The following is a 20,022-nucleotide window of genomic DNA, read 5'->3' on the forward strand; positions in this document are numbered from 1 at the left end:
TTATTAGAATTTTTGAAAAACGAGATCAGGTTCAAAATTTTAAAAAATTTTTCAATCCTAAAAATGGTCAACTGAGCTCAGAATTGTTTCAAATTGTGGAGTTTAATACCATGAACATTTTTGGAATAATTTTATTTTGCCCAACTACAATACAAAGTAACTATTATAAATTAAAAAAAAAAAATTATTACCATGAACAAATTTTTATGACAAATTTCAAAATGGCCACTTTGTCTCCTGAGTTATAATAATGCTCACATCACTAAAAAATAATATTTCTTAGAATAATAAAAAATAACTTGCATTTTGAAATAAAAATATAAGGTGGCCATTTTATCCCATGTTACTATAAATCAAAATCTCGTTGTATTTTTTTTTCTTTCTAATCAAAAGTAAAATATATAGATGTCTCGTATTGACACTTAATAAATGATAAATTAAATAATAATCATAATAATAATTATGATGATAAAATTAAGATATATATGTAATAAATAATCGGTAGGCGTCGTACATCTATAAACACAAGTCTCGTTACTCACAACTGGTCAGTCAGTAAAGTCAATTAAGCGTAATTGCTAGGTATCAACTAATACAAGGTAATACAAGGGCTACAGATGATTGGAGGCGTTGTACAAGCCTTTCAAGTATCAGTTAGCCATGCTAATTAGTTACCTGTACTATACATACATAGATGTCAGTGTGACATTAATACACACTGTATTAAATTGTAGCCTATAGCACTTTAATGTATGTTCTCTAATGTGTTTATTATTATTTATTACTATTTCATATCAAACTGGTTATTTATTAAATTCATCAGTTAATAAATCATACCACGAGCTGATTTATTTTTTTTAGATTGAATAATCAATTACATATGTTGTATATGATAAGAATTTATTCTTATTAAATATTAACATAATTTTTACTTTTAATTTTTTTTTTTAAATTTTTTAGCTGTGAGAAAGTCATTGTAAATTTTACTGTGGCCACAGTAATTTCTGCAATATTTTTTTTAAATTTCCGTCAGGTGGCCTACATAGTCCGCTCTCTAAAAGGAATCTGTGAAAAAATCTACAAATCAGTGAATATTCACTGAATGAAAATAAAAAAACGTAATGAAAAGTAAACAATCTTCTAGATCTATATTTTGAAAATATTTGAGTACTGGTATGTCAACTGAAAATTGCAACCGGCCATATTACCCCTCAAGTAACTTTTAAACAGTCAAATTACATAAATTTTTACGACTCTGACTTTAGCCGACGTCTAATTATTTTTGGATTCTTTTAAAAATGATAAATTATAAAAAAAAAAATATTTCAAATAATTGCACCTATAGTTTTTTTAATTTTATACATACGCATATTTTTAGATTTTTTTTTTTTTAATTAATCATTTGGAAAAAAAATTCAAAAATAATTAATTGTCTGCTAACTTTAGGATCATAAATTTTTTTTCATTTTCTTTGCGCAAAAAACAATCCAATCTTCATATACATTGATTGGAGAATTTTTCACTGATTTATTTCAAAAGAGCGGCTTTACTATATCTTTTAATGATTTTTTATCATCAAATATATTTTATATAAATAATATATTAATAAATATTTAAAATTAATAAATATATAAAATATATTATTATGCACCCCGATTCAAAAAAAAAAACTTAGATTACAGAGTTAATATTATATTAACATTAATTAATAATTATAATCATATGTACACATATAATATTGACTTATTGTTAATTAGCCATATTAAATTATTAGCTTACAAAAATAATAATTAACCATAATAAATAATAACATATAAATACTTCCGATTTATTGGAATTTTAACATACATTCTTGACACAGTTAATAAATAATAAATGCACATAATAATTATATCGACATATACAAACATATAAATATATATATATATATATACTCATATGTGTAGTTTATGTAAAATCCTTTCATAAAACATGTGATGTTATCTAGAATGGAACGCGATCGAGTTTTGTAAAATATGAGATTATTTATGTAAATATATATATATATATATATATATATATATATATATATATATATATATATATATATAAAGATGTCCATACAGATCTGAGAATGTTCGACATGTTAAATATGACCCGTAGAAGAAACATGTGAACGGACGTGTATATTAAACCGCGAGTTCGTGAGATCAAGTTCAAGCATCCTACCTTATTTTTATTATTTCATACTTCCGTCTGACGTTTGACCTCACCGAACGTCAGCTTACTTATTATGATATTATTTTAATTATTGTAATATAATAATAATATTCTTTTTTTTTTCGACCATTAAAAAATTTCTTTTCATCACTAATTATACCGTTACTTACTACAGTATTCTTATTAATTAAAATATTAATTATTGTAATTACAACAACAATAACAATAATCATTAAAAGCGAGTGATAAAATATGTACTTATTATTCATAAGTGATAATAAATTATTACTTTTTTTTTTTTCTTAATTAAAAATTGTCATTGCAATTATTTTTAAGATTTTACATGGGACTGAGGTAAAAAAGTATCTGTAATTTTTTTAGACATAAATACTTTTTATATATATATATATATACATATATATATATATATATATATATATATTTTATGACCTCATTATATATTTATTATTATAATTGATAATAATATTTAGATCGTATAAATTACTTTTTTCGAAATAAATTATTAATGGAAAAAAATAATTTTTTTAAGTAGGGAGGGAGGGGGGGGGGGGGGCGAATAATTTTTTTGAATGTTTTTGATTAATATTAGAAAATAGAATTTAATATTTAATGCTTTATTTTTTTTCTAACGATTTGAATTTTTTTAATAGAAATGAGAAAATGTCAACTCGAATCGTTGACTAGTACTACTAGATTAGAATCAAATTTGAAAAAATACAGCGGAACTAATGAGTCAAAATGATGACAATTGTTTTTTAAGTAATAAAATTTATAAAATTCATATCGGACTCAGATAAAAAATGAAAACAAAAATTTTTTTGCCATACGAAATTTTTTCTAAAACCAAAATTTTAAAATTTAATGATCTGGTAACTGAAATCGACGCATTAAAATTTTATTAAAAAATGACAGCATTCAAATGATTTGTGAAATTACCGGAGCTATAAATGCAGTAGACCTCAAATAGAAGTCGGTTAGAAATACGATAATTCGGGGCAAATTAATTGCTTTATAATCTTGTATGTGATCTATAATAAAGTGTATGGTAATAATTGGAGTTCAACAACTCTGAATTAATTAAATCGGCTACAATTAATCGTAAGTGTATTTTAAATAAAACTAATTAATTATTTAATTAATACTCAGCTAACATTTGCTTTATCAATTTAACATGATAGATGTTGACGTAAAGAATGTTCATAATATATATGAGCAGAATAAATTTAAATACATTAATGATATATATGTATAGATATATATTTTATCATTCTTTCTATGAATTTAATGTAATGAATCAGGCTTTTGATTAATCATAACCTACAAATAAATACTAGGAAAGCATAAGCGAGGATTTGAATAGTGTCTTGGCTTAAGTTTATTGTGGTAAGGTCTTCCCAGAGAGTGTCACCGTCGATTTTCACCCCCACTATTAGAAAACGAGTCTAATCTCACGCCGTTACTACACATTAACTTTACAAACCGGAAATTTTCAACAATTTCCGACGGTGACTTACTTTCTGGAAGTACTTTCTGCAATAAATGTAAATTCACCCTCTCAAAAATTTCAGATTGAAATAAAATCCGGACTCACTTTTTCATTTCATAATGAAAAAAAATTTAATGTAACGAATTATAAACCTACACTTTGAAAAATTCCCATTAAATTTTACTATGGGCGTATTGTAACACCGGACCATAAGAAAACTGGTACAAAATTTACAATTGTCCCATAGTAAACGGTATGCGCAGACGACACAATTGGGACCTATGCGCATACGTTTTTAAAAGTTCTGGAACTGATTATTTGCATAATTTTATCTTGGGAAAATTCTCAGTTACTATTTAATGGAGAGAAAATGGAAAGCATATTTTTTTGAGGTATGAAATTTATTTGGGAATCTGTGAAAAATTGTAAAAGTCAAATTCTGGGAAAACGACTTTTTAACTCTAATCATTCATTAAGGATCCGAAAGACCCCAACATTTTTAGAGTAAAATTTTGAGACCGCGCTCGAATTAGGAGCTCTGATAAAAACCTTTTTTGAGCTCGAAAACTCATAAACGCGAATCCAAACTTGAATCGTAAAGTATTTAGGTTCGGCTCGCAGGGTCAACTGTTTTCTACACTTTTTTTTTATACAAGTTATTGTAAAAAATGAGAAACAAGTTTCTTCCCACTGTAAGACAGATTTCGTAATTATATTTTAATCTTGTTGATATAGCATTTGTGTGTTACTTATCTCAGTACATTAATATTGTTTTAACCCGAGACATTCTTAATCGTTATAGATAACATTTATTATGAACCTTTTTTTTTTTTTTTTATTTCACCGCGAAAAATGTGGTTTACAAATACGCTAATATTTCTTTACACCATCAGCTGTAAATTAACTTGTTTCAGGTTTCTGTCGTTGAAACTTGAATTTTTTATCCCAGTATATTATGAAAAAAAAATTTTACATATATATATTATAAGTATTTGTAAATTTTCGAATTAGTAAAAAAAATTTTAAATATTGTCTGAATTATTCTATAATTTCATATGAGCTAGATAAAATTTTTGTTTAAAATTCGAACCTATTAACACGAAAATTTACGAATAATTAAAATAATATAAATTTTTCAAAAATTCAGATCATTCGATTCGCATCGACGACTGAAATACATATTATAATCAGTTAATTCTTAATTACATTATATTTCTTCTCAAGTAATATAAGAGACCCAGTACCTGATCAGAGAACTAATATCCGGGCACTCATATATTTGTATATCCATATTTACTAAATTTTACTAAATATCCATGTATGAAGTCATGGAGTGATCGAGTAGGGAAGAGGAGAGACAAAATGGGCCCCAAAATTTAAGGGGCCCATTTTGCCCCCCCCCCTCCTTTTCCTCTACTAGTTTAAATTTATTGATACTGTATTTAAATTTTATGATAACTGCAAGGACGATCCATGTAATCGATTAATTCGTTCATGAAGTATATATATAAGAATATATATAAATATGAAGGGTTAATTTCAAAAAATTTTATGTTTCAAGGATTTAGGTCATATCCCGTAAGAAAAAATATACGTCCCAAGCCAATACATCAGAACACATATGTCACATTAATATTTTTCCCTTCGGGAATACGGGATATGTAATATATATATATATATATATATATATATATATATATATATATATATATATATATATATATATAAAACACTATATCACCATTTCGAATAGTAATTTTTAGTGAATATTTTTCGTGGTCTAAAAGTTTGAAATTTAATAAAATGTATATCAATTCTCACAATCTTTTTATTATATAAAATCCTTGCAACATGTCTAATAGATATATTCAATCTTGTTAACACAAAATTTCGGTAGTGGTAATTAATTAACTAACGAGCTCCTAACAGTGTCTATAATAATAAAAAACTAAAATTAAAAAAATCCAATTCCGTAACGTTAGAAATAGAGGAAAAAAAATCTAAGTGAAGAGAATAGATGTTCGAACTAACGAGTGAGCGAATAAACGAATAAAAGAAGAAATGAGAGAGAAAATAGTATATATAATATATATGTAACATAGAGATAATTAAGAGTAAGCATCCAGCGTTACAATTTAATTCCAACAGTCTTTTTTACTTCATTTTATTTCCTATTCTATATATCTATTCTCATTTTATTATATTTCATTATATTTTGCTTCTCAGAACTTTTGTTTAATAAATTTATCGAGTGAATTATTTTTCAATTGAAAAACTTGTGAATTAAACTCATTGAATGATTTCATTAATTTGGACTTATTTAAACATTTAATTAAAAAATTTATAGGAAAAACGTCCAGGCTGACCAACTTGTCTTTTTTTACTCACGAGTCATAATTAAGTATCCCAATTTCGATAATTACTCTTCAGAATTTTTAAACTCCGAAAATCTCGATAAATATTCAGTTTTTTGAAAAAGCATAAGACACCTTTTTTATAGAAAATTAAAAGAGCTACAAAAAAGGCCTTATTTACTTTTTCGAATAACTCAATACTAACGAGGATATTTGCGAAAAACTAGTCATACTTTTTTTTAATAACTTTTCAAATTTCGAAGACAAATTTTGAACTTGATTGACTAAATAATTATACATTTTTAAAACTTAAATTTTTCCACTGATTTTATGACAAAGTACATTTATTGTCCAATAATTTTGCACAAGATTTAGTTTAAAATATTGAAGCAACTGATATGGGCCTTGAACTTTTAAAATATCTTATTTTATATACGACTGTTCGAAATTGGAAAATTTACAAATGAGAGTTTTTAAGATCAAAAAAAAGTTTTATCTTCAAATAACTCAAAAACTCTGTATTCTATTGATTTAAAAATCTAATTAGATCTAAATCCTATACACCAGTTTCTTTAAATTCGTCGTAAGAATTCTTTGAATAAATTTGAAAGTCGCAATCAACAGGTTTCCGAATTTCGGAAAATAATTATCATGTATTAGAACTTACTACCTATAAAAAGTTACAAATTTTCTCCAATAGACGTCTAGGCAACATCTTTACTGTCAGAAACAAATGTCTGCCCAAAGACAAATACAAATGTCAGATTACAACACAAATAACTTGATATAAAAAAAAAAAAAAAAAACAATGAGACAAATCCTTTTTCAATTTTGCAGTTTAACGTCTCAGATATCATACGATTTATTATCAATTTTTTTTTACAACTGCAGTTTGCCAGTTTGTTACAAATCATCAACTTCCTGTAATATTGAATAAGAGTGTCCACGCAAGTCCATCGATTTGTCGCGTAGCTGCAACAAAATCTCCCCAGCTACGATGCAAATAATAATTATTTATTTAAAAGTGCATGAAACAACAATTTGTCGATGCCTTACAGGCTGTCACACGTGCCCATTATTAGTTAAAAAAATACCATTGAATTATAGAGCGATATTAGTTAAAAATCTATATAATTTAAAAGTCGCAATATCCATAAATAAAAAAAAAATAAACTTTTTACCTCTAATTCTAATAATTTTACCTTTAAATCGACTGCACGTCTACGCCCGTGAATCGAGGTGGAAAGGCTTGGCCTTTAACGGCTGTCCACACTCGTAATTACGACGGTCATTCGTAGACCGTGACTCGTTAGCTGCACGATCCAGACGCGCAACCCAAGAGAACCTTCCATTCATGATACTCACGCGCTCCGGTGCCTTTCATCTTTCTTTTTATCTTTTTTTTTCCTTCCTTCTTACTTTCTTTCTCTCTCATAATCTTATCCATACATACAAATCCATATCTATACCTACATCTTTCTCTCTCTCTCTTTCTCTTCAACTCTTATTCTATTCTAATTTTATTCCCAATGTATAGCTAACAGCCATTGATAGTTAAATTGCGTAAACGTGTTATGAGAATCAATTGAATTTCGGTATTTATTGTTATTACTTTGTAACGGTTTATAAAATTCATATAAAAGAAAAAAAAAACCTTCCTACATTCTATTTAAAATAAATACTTGTTTGTTATCTTAATTACTAATTTTAGTTGAGTTTTAATTGACGAAATGTAAATTTTTTATTTAATTATCAAGTAAATAATTCAATTAGTCAAAAAACAAATATGTATATATATATATATATATATATATATATATATATGTATATATACTATAAAAAGAGTGGTGTTAAAATAAAATACACCGGTGTAGATGGTGTTTAATCGGTGTAAAAAAATTCCGCGTATAGAAATTTGAAAAAAAAAATTTATTACATGTAAAAAAATATAAAAATTTAATGAATATTATCTGGAGGAAATTTGAATTTTTCTATGAACATATTTAGATAATTATTTGTGTTATATGTAATTTATTTTTAAATTACACAACTTTACACCCACTTTGATTAATTAGTGAAACTACTGTTACCTAAAAATTTTGGATAATTTTTATTATAAAATTTTCTGTGCAACGACACTGATTCTAAACCGCAATAATGCCTTCATATATAATCCCTAAGACCAATTAGAAAAAAATAAAACAAATTTAAATAAACATTTGTCTGATCTACCGTAAAATTTGATTGTATTTACTTAAATGTAAAAATAAAAAATAGAGGTAGTAACTTTAACCAAATATTTGAGAAAGCAGTAGTTAAACAAGAATAAGTGATGACTAGTCGGCATACGACTTATAAGCTAATATTTATTTGAAAAATTAAAGAAAATGTATTATAAAAAAATACAGTTATATCCAGGAAAGTAAATGGGTGTGACTATTTAAGAGACGACCAAGTTAAGTCGTTGTATGCCTAGTGAATATTTCATGAACTATGAAAACATACGATGACATATATATTCGCGCAAATAAAAAAAAAACCGTTAGCTATTTCGAACTTTGAATTTTTTTTCTTATTAATGCGAACTTTGAATGATTCATTAATTTTATTACTTTCTTTCTTTCTCTATTCAGGATATATATATATATATATATATATATATATATATATATATATATATATATATATATATATATATTTTTTTTTTTTTTGCAAATATCGACAATATATACATATATACTTGAATAAAAATATTTGACCGAAAATATGCAGAAACTAAAGAATTTTATAAAAATATGACTAAAGTTGACTGAAAATACGTCAAAATTTCTTTATTTCTAATACACATACCGGAAATTGGCTCAAATTTGATTGATAAATAGAGTCAGTCTACCCGCATGAAAATACTATATATGATAAATATATTTATAATCATATATGTAAACTTATAAGTTAGCACATATATGTATTACATATATTGATAATTACATATGTAAATTTGTAAGCTAACACACACACACACACACACATATATATATATATATATATATATATATATATATATATATATATATATTCTGAACACAATGTTTGAATATTATAACAGAGAGAGAAAGACAGAAAAGAATAGATTTTATTTATTCTTACATATATGGGGAGACTTATATGGTTCTATATATCGAAAAATATATAAAAATTTATAAAGTTGAATACATGATACATATGTCGTGCCATATAATGATGAATTATATATATATTTTTATTTGTTTCCATATATAAATAACATTTATGTTTGAATATATTGAAATTATGAGTTTTCAAATATATAAATAATATATTGAAGTTATACGAAAATATATGAAATCATATAAGAGAAAACTGTATAGAAATATAATAAATCGGCTTAAATCTATATACAGTTATATATAAGATTTCATGTATTGTCACATATATATTTATATCTGTAACATATATTTTTTAATATATGTTTATCACATATGATATTTTCATGCGGGTATTTTCGACCATTTTTAGGCCTAGTTATCGGTCATTTTTCAGCCAAGTGTTCACCTTAGCCATTTGTCGTCCTTTTTTCGGGTGACAAAAAATTTAAATATTTTGTAGGCTTGAAATTTTTTTACCCGCGTATTTAAAATGATCAGCCAAATGAATGAATACGGCGAGTAAATGAACATTAATTTATTTTTACTTGAATAATTTAAATTTAAATCACAATTATATAAGAAAATACTCAATTAGTGTTTGACTGACAACTTTTCAAACATCAATTATAATTTTTTTGCATACTTTTATATTAAGATATCATAAAATACGGCCGTTCATTCACTGGCTCAGTCACCCTATATATATTTTAAGACAAAAAAATTAATTTTGTCTGATTTATGGTCAAGAAATTGCGCTTTAAAAGTATCTTTGAATAGACGTTATGAGTAATAAGCAATAACTCTTCATTTTGCTGGGTAATAAGTATAATAATTATACTTAACTCGAGATTTGTTTGAGTAATTGACACCTCTGGCAACTAACTGAGGGTTTAACATATATTTTGTTAACGTTTAAATCCTCATAAAATAAAAATTTTAATTAAAAAAAAAAATTAAGTGTCATATGTTTGTGTAAATATAAATTAATTTATTAATAAAGAAAAAAAAATGAAAATAAATCCACGTGGTTTTTGCGAAAGTTCCGAAAAAATAAATTTTTTTTTCTATACATGTTCGTTTTATAACTTCCCGACTGACCACATTCTCTCCCTTCCTCTTAAAGAGTAAAAAATAAAATATAAGTAACCAAACGATCAATCTTTGGCCCTACCGAATATCGCGTTAAGTAATGAATTAAAGAGATTTGATGATTAATAAAGAGTGCATTCCAATGAATTAAGGCAGGTAAAAACAAAATTATTTGATTTATAAAATTAATTCGCATATCGATGCCAATAAATGACAAAAAAAATTTATGTTGAAAATTTTAAAAAAATTCTTACCTAATAAATTAGGAGTGTGTGAAATCGCCACGTGTTACCTACTAGAACTCACGTTCTTCGAGTGCCGCATCCCGGCCACCAATACCGAAAACACCCGTTTTGTTTTTCTTTTTTTTGTTTTTTTTTATTCCAATTCAATTTAATTTTCTAATATAATTAAAAATTTTAATTAAAATAAGTTTAAATAAATTAAACTGAAACAACTAAAAAATCTACACTTTTAACCACTCAATTTACAAAATATCAGATTTATTTGTCAATTTAATTAATTAAATTTTAATTATTAAAAAAAAATCCCACTACACTAAAATAAAAATTTATTTAGTCTTTCACATGTCACAATTTCACGTGATAGTATCCCAAATAATAAAGTTATTTATTGGATAAATAAATAAAATATATAATTTAACACAATGTATATATTTGTAATAGCAGTCATATAGTGATAATGATAAAAATATAAATAATGTTGTTTTAAGTTGATAAAATAGTCGATAAGAGATTTAAAAGTTATCCGTAGTCGCAGAACGTGCTGCGTATTCGAGTGTCCGCTATAACTTGACTAGTAAGCCGGTAAAGCGACAGGTGCATTGGGTGGTGGGGATGATGCCCGAACGATGAGTAAAGTGGGAGTAAGGCCCCAGCAGACTGGCATTAGTTTAGGGAAGGGGTAAGACCCGGCGTACGCTACGCTACAGATGCTCGATGCTTGAGCAATGCTTGTAGTAGGGGTAAAAGCATGATCGCTGTGCGTAAGTGAGAAGAGAATGGGGTGGGGATGAAGTCTCAACGGCGCTTGAGTGAGGGTAAGGCCCAGCGGAGTGTACGTGGTGGGGATAAGGCCCAAGTATGCGGGTGGGGAGAAAAGCCTCAATTGTACGACGTACGTCAAGTGGACACTGTGGACATCAGACCGTCCTAAGAGTATACAGACCCATAGAGGGCAACGACACTGAGGCCCAGACGATGGGCCTTATTTCCCCACTACTCACGACACATTTACCGAATTTCTCACCGGAGATTCACATTTATTGTCACGGTCATTTTTTATTTATAATTCTTTTAACTTCCCGCTAAGAAAATCGACGATTTTCAAAAATTTCGGGAAGTTATTGTTTTCACCCCGATTTTCGAAAATCGAGTTCTCATCATATGTCAACGTTTTGAGATCCTAGAAAGCTATTCTGACTATTTTCAGAATGATGTCCGAGTGTGTGTATGTATGTGTGTGTGTGTGTGTGTGTATGTAAACTTTTTGTAACTTTTGAACTAATGAATCGATTTGGATGGTTGAGGTGGCAATTGAAAGAGCTTGTTGGCCATCAACTTTCCTGAAAATTTCAGATTATTTGATAGAATAGACTCGAAAATATTTGCGAATTACGAAAAAAAAAAAATTTTTTTTTTAGTTTTTTATTGATTTCTCAAAAATGACGTATACGATTGACTTTAAAATCTAATCGGCTCTAGTACTCAATAAAACGCGTCGATTGCTACCTCAAACATCAAAATCGGATAATTCGTTCGAGAGTTATCGCGGGAGAAAGAAATGGTGAAAAACGGTTTTCTCTAAATATTTTCGAAACGACTGACGCGATCGATTTCAAATTTTAATCAGCTCTAGAGTTCAATAAAACGCGCCGATTGCCACGTCAACTATCAAAATCGATTGATTAGTTCAAAAGATATCGGCGTTGAAAAGTTAAAGAAATAACATTTTATGTTATTTTTTCCGGATAAATCACAATATAACGTACTAAAATGTGCCTGATATCATACCAACTCATCTTTTTTATGGTTTCTTTTGATCATATAATGTCATCGAACTTGGTTTTTAGTTTAAATCATATTATCAACAATTAAATCGATAAAACGTAGTTTTTAATATTTTTATCGGATATATCATACTTTATTGTTTCTTACATGAGTCAAAACTTATTTAAATCTTGATTTTGATCCCTGACATTGATTTCTGCCTCAATACACTTATTTTACTGAACATAATCAGGAACTAAATTTTAAAAACCGCTTCATTGATAATTTTCGATTCTTAAATTTTCAAACTTCAGCATAACAGGTAACTTGTTAGAGCTTGAAAAGATCGTAAAAAAACAATTGCATGTGATAGCATTTTCGAGCTCGAAGAGCTCAAAAATATATCTACACTAATGTTTTCGAGCTCTTTGAGGTCGAAAACAGCGGGAAGTTTTGGGGCTGGCCCGCAGGGTCAACCGACGCCCAGATTTTTTTATTTGAAATTCCGAACGTATCGTATGTTATATAAAAATTATATAATTATCATTTATTATTATTTTTTTTTTTATAAATATTCAGTAAGCGTTTAAATTTATGTTGATTTATTATTTGAGTTTGCATTTATTGTTAATTTTTTTTTGTTTTATTGTTTTTTTGTTATTTTGAATTAAATGGGGCTAAAAACATGACGACAGTTCAGTGTACGGTCTTGAAGTTGATTCTTAGAATATACGGAGTCGTTGGAACAACTTCAAGACTTCGAAGTATATAATAAGGCGCAGGGAAATTGAAAGAATAAGAATAATAAAAAGAACAAAATGAAGTTTGAAAAAGAATTTTTTTTAGATGAACTTTCAATGCCATATACATTTCTTATGAATTTTTAAATTACATTTTTAAAAATTTTTTTTCGATAAAATAAACTGCAATATATAAAGATAAGGTGACCCGGGGTAAAATGGGACATAATTTTTTTTTATACAAAAATTGATTATGGTTTTAAAAAATGGGGTAAATTAGTCACCTTAGACAAGGCAGAAATTGAAAACTTTCAGTTGAAATTTTTTTTTTTATTTTAATTATTTGACTGAAAATTGTAAAAATCTGAAATTGGGTAAAATGGTCAATATTAGAATTAAATTTTTTTGTGTACTATAAAAATCAAAATTCATTAAAAAAAATGTTTATTAATAAATAAAAAAACAAATTAAATAGCGACCCATTTTACCCCACAGTCAAATTATCCAGTTTTTGATAAAAGAAAATTATTTTTGAAAATTTAAAATTTCCTTGCAAATTGAGGTGACCAACTTGCCTCACTTTTTCTATAAATTGTAACTAAAAAAAAAAATATGTTATTTTGTCCTGATCTCCCCTATAAATATTCGCTGGTGATAAAAATAAATAAATAAATGTTTATGTACACATAAATGACTAGAGTATATGTATGTTGTCATTTACTTGGTCTTTTCCTACTTTAAAAGCAATACGCAATGACTAACATGAGGAACAGCAGATGTGACTCGAATTGGGTGACGAGCGAGAGGCGCGTGGAATGCCAGCAAATTCTTCTTCGCCTCTTACTCTGCTTCTTTTTATTTTTATTCATTTTATTCAGCTATATACTTCGTAACCTTATACTTTGCCGTATAATAAATTTTATCATGTCATTGGAATCATTATAATTATTACTATAACTCTTGTCATCGCTCGTCACTGATCACTTATCACTGTGAAATAATTCTTATCAGTTATCGCTAATTGTTTGCATAAGCCCTTTTTCAGACCTCGCGGGTTCAAAAATTTTATTATTATCTATTATTTAAATCTGAGAGAAGAAAATTATTATGTATAGTCATGAGACAGACATTTAATACCGACATTCTCGAATATGTTACACTTGAAGGTTATACTTATACTTATACTTCTTCTGCATCATCTTCAGCATCACAAGTCACTTGACGGGAGAATCGCGACGATAATGGCTTCCACGTAACACACTAGGGACATACCACCTGCCATCATCACCCAGCAATTCTTCAGGGAAATTAACTACTATTAAAATCCGTAAATTTTTTACCATTATTATTATTTATAATATTATAAGTAAAAATAAGAAAAAAAATTTACTCAAGGGGGACCACTACTGTGAAATTTCTATGGTCTATATCTTCAAAAATAACATACTACAATTTCAAGTGCATATCTTGAATAGTTTTTCTGAGTTACAGCCATCTGCACAGCAGCGACTTATCGGTTCTCGAAAATACATTTTTTCAAAATTACTGCTGTTATAACTCGAAGACAAATCATCCGATCGATTTGATTCAAACTGCAGCTTCTTTTATATATGTTTCTACCCGAATTGAAAATTCAGACCTGGTTAAACTGTATTTTTTTCTAACAATTCTCAGAAAATTGAGGGGTCAAGAGAGAGTCTGGTCTATAAAATACCATATGAACTGGACGTCGGGTTTGACTGTAAATAGTGGAGTTTTGTCTCATTTTAACAGGATTACATTCAAACCAGGCGTCGAATAATAATAATAATAATAATTTTTTGGATAAGATTTACATTGAAAATGGAACTCAGTGGAGCTGTTTTCACCATATCTATAGTTCATTCCATCTTTTACTATTTAAACAGGCGTCTTTTAAGGCTGAGAATCAAACTGCAAAGGATCGAACACTTTTACAGCTAAAACGGGCCTGATATTTTGACTCGGATAAGTACCAAGATCCAGTTCTACGATCGAATCGAAAATGTAATTTTGCCAGACCGAAAATAATCAAATTTTCGCGCGAAATTTGAATTTTTTTTTTAAAAACTCCGACATTTTGTTAAATTTCAACTTTTTTCTTAGCCCGAGGGTCATGGTACAGAAAATACCTTCTAGTTTAATAAACTTTTTGGTTTTTTTTTATTTCTGGTACAGTGAAGGTCGCTATCACTGCAGTAGGGACTTTTTTTTGAGCGGGAGATTGTTAATAACTCGCTGAGTTTTGAATTTTTCGGTTAAAAAATTTTATCTCGTATTTATTATATATTTACAAATATATCCTTAGAACATAAAAACATTCCATGCAGTAGTTTTCTTTATAAAAATTCCCAAAAATCAATTTTTTTTAGGTGATCACACTAGTGCCCCTTAAAATGGATTTTGAAAAAGAAAAAAGTTAACTTTTAATTTTTAACTGATATTGGCTGATTTTGTGGGAGCCTAGATGATACGGAATGGAAATCAAACTGAAACATTTTATGTACGAACCCGTCCAACGGCACTTTTAATTAATCCCTGGAATAGAAACAAAACATTTCCCGCTCTTGTTCATTCTCATTATTTTTTGTCATTTTACAACTTATAAGTCTTATTACGAGGATAAGCACTTAATTTTTCATCTCGATCTATTACTGTATCATTAAATTTTTCATTTCGAATACAGATACAAATTTTCTATTTTTTTTTTTTTATTACTTATCATCAAAATAAGGATTTTTAATTCATTTTATAGTTCTTAGGTTAAGAGCGAGAATAATAAAATGAAAAATTTCAGTGTGAATGGTAAAAAATATTCAAATGTATACACGGAGGAAAAATCCAGTTAGATTTACGATGTTAACATTAAAAATTTTCCTATTGATTATTGTAACGGTGGACTTTATATTTAAAGTCATCACAATTTTTACGGTCGCATTGTAAATTTCAATTAAGAAATAATACAACCTACAAATAACACAAAGTCTAAAGCTCTTCAGTATTTCACATCGTAAAGTTTAAGAATTCAATGCAATAGAAATTTAAAATAAAAGTATAAAATAATAATCGCCTGAACGGGTGTTGGATTCGAACACGGGACCATTCGACCGCCTGTTAACTGACGCCTTGGACCACTTGGTCACAGAAGAACTCATAGGTATAAGAGTGATAATATCTTTACAAACGATATAATCAAACAGCCATGGGTCACGAGAATTTCTCTGACAGTGGACTGAGTTACTATTTAAAAATTACTGAAGCAGACAGAGGTTAGGATTCACATGCGGGAGATCAGGGTTCAAATCCTGACCAAGCCAAGTTTTGAAATGCTGATGGTAGTTTGAGATACTTCTATAATTTACACTAAAACCAAAACATATACTACAAATAATAATTTAAAACTAGTATTTTCAAACTAGTTAAAAATTACTTGTTTGTTTTAAACGTATAAAAATGAGATAGGAATTGGACCTCTTGCGCATGCGTCAACAACCATTTGAATTTACTGCTGAGAAAGCTCTAACTTTAAATACTGTTTTGATAAAAATAAAATTATATTTTTAGCATTATGATAGCATAAATAGAAAGTAGAAAGAATGCCCTTTCCGAAGATGTACATAAAGTCATAAATTAATTAATTTTTGTTTAATTAATTAACGCTCAAAGTTTATAAAAATCGGATTTTTTCTATTTTCAAAAATTCATAACTCAAAAGCTATTGAGTTTAGAAAAATTTCATAAGAGCAACTTTCGTTTCTAAATAGATCAAAATATCTACAAAAAAATATCTGATCTCAAAAAAACTATTTTTTAAACAATTGATCTCTCGGGTTTGAAAAAAAATTTTACTCCATACCAGTTACTCAAAATATATATGAAAGGTACTACCTAAGTAGTGCCTAGACTATTAATAATTTCAATATTTTTTAGTAAAGACCCCTACATATATTTTTGTATTTACTGTCCTCTGAACATGAGAAGTAAAATTAAAGATCTCGTTACAAGCGAGCAGCTTTAATTTAAACAATTCTGCAGTACCCAATAAATAAATAAATAAAATTTCTTAAACAATTAAAAAAACATTATAAATTTTTTATCCATCCCTAGCAAACAAAACAAAATGTAAAAGATCGTCGAAGAGATGCGGCATGTCAACCGGTAGTCCATCTCAAGATCCTTTTTGTCGTATCCATTACGTCGCATTAGCCTCACGGGTCGTCGAGAGTCGCGGCCTTGTACTCTACGTTTCTTTTACTTACACACTCTTACATACTTATAATATACAGTAAGATCATTACGTTCTATACTACTTTACTACTGTACACTATTATAGACATATATAAATACTTACACGAAGATAAATAAAACTGCTACACTCAGTCTCTTGTCTTTCAGTTTGTCTCATGTCTCTCAAACCAGGGAGCGGCTAATAGACTAATAATTAATAATGTATATATACATTACAGTTAACAGTCTATGAGCTTCAATAATAAAAGAAAGTAAATTATGGTCAAATAATAATAATAATAATAATAATAATAATAATAATAATAATAATAATAATAAAAGAATAGAAATAACAATGTAGAGATGTTGTAACCGTACGTGGATTCATACGTATTGTTTTTTCAAAGCAATACGTATGAATCCACGTACGGTTACAACTTAACACCTGACACATGCTAGCGTACGTGACGTTGTAAGCCGGTATAGTGGAACGAAGGAAGAAAATGCATTACATATGGGGATAAAATGAAGAAAATATCGTGGAATGGATGCGGGAGGGGTCCAAGGGGAAGTACTTAGACGACTGTGTTAAGCACGTGGTTCTTAGAATTTTGTTAATAGTAAATAGAAACTTGAACAGTTTAATTTTTATATTTTTTTAAAACGAGTCAATTTTTGAAGTTTATTGTTCTGCTGAATTATTTTTGAAATAACAGGTAGTAATTTTTGGAAATTTCTAGAACGTTCTAGTGCTTAAGCTTCAAGACATTCTTGGAAGCATGAGAGTGACAAAATTAGACACCACATTTCTCAAGAGTAAGGGGCAAAGTGTCGAGTTGGTCCTCCAAGTAATGAGGGTTCCAAAATTTGTTCTCGAAAAAATTTTATTTTGTATATAAGTCACACTACTCGGGTAACCAACTTACCCTATATTTTTTTTTTAAATATATGTGATTTACAAAAAAAAAAAAATTTTTTTATTAAAAACTGCTATCTCATTTTGTCTCTCTCCTCCCCATATTAGCGTGAGAATGTGCGTGTAAGCGTTTAAATTTTTTTAAATGTATTGAATAAATTAACGGATTTGAAACGAACGTGGGATAATAAAAAATTTTTATCACAGTTTATATGAAAAAAAATTGCCAGCCAAAACAATATTATTTATCTTAAAATAGTATGACCCATTTGTTACAGGGTTCGAAACATGGAGACACAAATTCTGTATCAATTTTCACACATGCGAAAATTAATCGTAATTTGTAAGAAAATATGTACTTAGGGTCGTACATGTTTTCCAAAAATAAGATATTTTGTTCAATTTTCGGATTTCATCTCTAATTCAAAAATTCATGAAACCAACAAATTTTTTTTCTAAAATTCGACGGCTTTTTGACGGATTTCAAATTTTCGAACGGAAAAATTGACATTTCATTATTTGGATAAGTTTTAAGACAAATTTGAATGAGTCATTTTATGGTTCGTAATAAAAAATGTAAAATTATTTTTGCTCGCAATAATAAATTTTTTCCTCATTAATAAAATTGACGTTAAAAAAAAAAAAAAAAGTCGAGGGATTAAAAAGTTCTGTCATAATTTTTAATTATCAAGTATTTGGAATTTATAAAAAATGTTTTTTTTCGAATATTTTTTTTTTTGAGTTTATACACGTTTGAGTCATTAATTAAGTTCAATGGGCATTGAGTTTAACGGTAAAAACGTGCTAGTATAACCCATGCCAGGGTGGTTTCAAAGCGGAAAAGAGAATAAAAAAGTGAGAGAGAAAGAAAAAGAGAGAGAGAAAGAAAGAAAGATAGAGACTAAGTGCAATGTATCTACAATGAATGCCAAGGATAATGGCGTTTTAAATGTCACTGACAGAGAAACGTGACGAGTGACGCTACTGTCGATGAGTAGTGTATAAAGGTATGTCTTTAGTTTATTTTCTTCTTCATGAGCTATTGCTTTTGCGGTAGGCGTTTCTTAGATTTAATAACAATTTTAACACTCGACGTTAAGTCGTAAATTATATAGCGCGATAGAGATAATTGAAGTGTAAATAAAGAGTAATGTTGATTTATAGTCTCGATTCGTTGAATAAATAATCATAATAGTGATAATTTATTTTTATCTTACGACTAAATGAGAATTTTATAAAATCTTACTTGTTTTATTTAACCGGATTTATTTTATCAGAATTTTATTTTTTGATTAATTAACTTGATAAATTGTTTTATAAAAACAATTATTACTTTTGTGTAAAGCATTTTTCAATTTAATACTTGTTTAGGAAGGATATATATTTGACCGTAAACGTTCTATAAGACCTTGAGCATTTTTGAATTCCTAATTTCGATAATTAATCTTCAGAATTTTTAAACTCCGAAAATCTCGATAAATATTCAGTTTTTTGAAAAAGCATAGGACACCTTTTTTATAGAAAATTAAAAGAGCTACAAAAAAGGTCTTATTTACTTTTCCGAATAACTCGATACTAACGAGGATATTTGCGAAAAACTAGTTACACTTTTTTTTAATAACTTTTCAAATTTCGAAGACAAATTTTGAACTTGATTGACTAAATAATTATACATTTTTAAAACTTAAATTTTTCTACTGATTTTATGACAAAGTACATTTATTGTCCAATAATTTTGCACAAGATTTAGTTTAAAATATTGAAGCAACGGATATGGGATATATTTCGGAAAATAATTA

At 27.7% G+C, this 20,022-nt stretch overlaps 2 protein-coding genes across 4 annotated transcripts in view; one reads left to right on the forward strand and one right to left on the reverse strand.

The window, feature by feature from the left end:
- Positions 1 to 20,022, reverse strand: part of LOC103574871 (Zona pellucida-like domain-containing protein-1) — a 70,178-nt gene that overhangs the window by 13,612 nt on the left and 36,544 nt on the right. For 2 of the 3 annotated variants that reach the window (XM_053738737.1, XM_008554419.2), the window contains exon 1: positions 10,568 to 11,112. The exons of the other annotated variant lie outside the window; for it this stretch is intronic. The gene's annotated coding sequence lies outside the window, so the exon portion shown is untranslated. Of the gene's footprint in view, positions 1 to 10,567; positions 11,113 to 20,022 lie in introns of those variants that run through there. 3 annotated transcript variants of the gene reach the window in all.
- The window catches only part of LOC103574876 (suppressor of lurcher protein 1), a 331,756-nt gene continuing 330,910 nt past the window's right edge, over positions 19,177 to 20,022 (forward strand). Inside the window, exon 1 of the mRNA XM_014442139.2 lies at positions 19,177 to 19,230. The gene's annotated coding sequence lies outside the window, so the exon portion shown is untranslated. The remainder of the gene's footprint in view (positions 19,231 to 20,022) is intronic.

Source organism: Microplitis demolitor, chromosome 4 (assembly GCF_026212275.2).
Source record: "Microplitis demolitor isolate Queensland-Clemson2020A chromosome 4, iyMicDemo2.1a, whole genome shotgun sequence".
In the NCBI taxonomy this organism is placed as follows: Eukaryota; Metazoa; Arthropoda; class Insecta; order Hymenoptera; family Braconidae; genus Microplitis; species Microplitis demolitor.